Below are 2334 nucleotides of genomic sequence, written 5' to 3'. Positions count from 1 at the left end.
GGTCTGGATCAGGCACACGTTAGTCTCTAGACTGACTTCATTGCTTCTCAGTACTCCAGAGAAGTCCCTGACTGCAGATTTTTCATCAAGACTCATCCATGAAGAGTGCAAAAGATCATTACAAAAACAAAGGAAGAAGAAAAGACCAAAATGAATGTCAGAAGAGACTCTGAATATTGCAATAGAGCACAGAGATACCAAGGCAAAAGGAAGAAATCAAGAATTTCAGGTGCTTGAAGAATTCAAAGGGTATCTCGGGAAGATAAAGCCAAGCATTATAATAAATTGTGCAAGGAGCTGGAGTCAGAAAATTAAAGGGAATGAACTCACTCAGCATTTCTTAGGTTGAAGGACTAAAGAACAAATTCAAGCCACAAGTTACAATACTTAAAAATTCTACGGGCAGAATATGGAATGATCCAAGAAGCATTAAAAAGAATATGAAAGGAGTACACAGACTCACTATATCAAAAAGAAATTGGCTGACACAGAATTTCAAGAAATAACATATGATCACGAGGCAGTGGTGATAAAGGAGGAAGTTCAGGCTGCTCTAAAGAAACTGGTAAATAATAAGGCCCCCCAAATTGATAGAATATAATTTGTCATTATTTCAACAAACAGATGCTGCCCTGGATGTACTTACCAAGTTGTGCCAAGAAATTTGGAGGACAACTACCTGCCCAAATGACTGGAAGAGATTCATACTTATTGCCATTCCAAAGGAAAGTGACTTGATAGAATGCGGAAATTATCGAACAATAGCTCTAGTATCACCCAAAGCAAAATCCTGATAAGGATTATCCAGAAATGACTGGAACAGTGAATCAACAGAGAACTACCAGAACTACAAGCTGGGTTTAGACAAGATTGTAGAACTAGTGACATTATCACGAACGTCAGAAGGATTGTGGCAGAAAGCAAAGAGTGCCAGAGGAGTGTCTATTTGTGTTTCATTGACTATGCTAAGGCATTTGATTGTGTGGATCACAACAAATTGTGGCTAACATTTAAGACAAGGGAAATCTCAGAATATTTGATTGTGCTTATGCAAAACCTATACTTGGACCAGGAAGCAGTCCTCACAACAGAACAAGGAAACCCTGCATGGTTCATAATCAGGAAAGGAGTGCGTAGGTATGCATCCTGTCTCCATACCTTTTCAATCTATACATAGAACAGATCACTCGGGAGGCTGAGGTTTGTGAGGAAGAATGTGACATCAGGATTGGAAGAAGACTCACCAACAGCTTGTGTTATGTAGATGATACAGGCTTCCTTGTTGAAATTAAAACGCTTGCTGCAGAAGGTCAAGGACTGTGGTCTTCAATATGGATTGAAGGTTAACATCAAGAAGACAAAGATTCTCACCATTGGGCCAATTGGCAGCCCCATTATAGATGGAGAAGAGATTGAAGTTATTAATGGTTACAGCTTGGTTCCATAGTCAACATTCTTGGCACCAGAGTCAGGAAATCAAAAGATGGATTACACTGAGAACATCAAGCACTATTTTCGATGAGACATCTTAAGACATCAAAAATAAGATATTTCCAACAGATTCTTGATTAACATTTTACCCAAGTGAATGACTTTGCCATCAGTTCTTCTGGTCATGGACCTGTTCTCTCATGACCTGAGTAAGAATCCTGATTAGTCAGAGTTAGTTGGACATGTCTCCCACCTGAAGCTATAGTCTAATCACATAAGAAAGGTCAGCAGCAGTTTTCATAAGAAAAGATTGAGCTAGTTCTTGTTTTGCTTTGTCAAAATGTAATTATGGAGATCAGAGAGTGTCACTTTACAAATGAGGAAATAAATGCAAGAAAAAGAAACAAATCCTTTCAATATCCTAATGACAAATCTAGAAATAAAACTCTGGTTGACTATTTCTCTGTTTTAATGTCTGATTAAAAACATATAATCAGTTTATTGCTTTACTAACTTTTAAGGAAGAAATGTTGTTTATGTATTTCTTACATATACTTTGAATAAATCTTGAGCAATAAGAAATATGTCTATTCTCCTGGGTGGAAGGAGATGAATACATGTTACAAAGAGTAAACTATGCACTGTTATTTTATTGAATAAACTAAAACGTAGTTGTTATGTGGCGTCAAGTCGCTTGCGACTCATAGCAACCCTATGTACAACAGCTCGAAACTCTGCTCTGTCCTGTGCCAATCTCATTGTCTCCGACACACTCGTCCGATTGCCCCAGTCACTGAATCAATCCATCTCCCAGAGGGCCTGCGCCTGCCCTCCACACTCCCAAGCATGATATCCTTCTCCAAGGACCAGTCCCTCCTTACAACATGGCCAAAGTATGTCAGA

The sequence above is a fragment of the Elephantulus edwardii genome, unplaced genomic scaffold, assembly GCF_000299155.1.
Source record: "Elephantulus edwardii isolate Elephantulus edwardi_28Jun2011 unplaced genomic scaffold, EleEdw1.0 scaffold00043, whole genome shotgun sequence".
Lineage (NCBI taxonomy): Eukaryota > Metazoa > Chordata > Mammalia > Macroscelidea > Macroscelididae > Elephantulus > Elephantulus edwardii.
Note: the sequence above shows the minus strand (reverse complement) of the source record.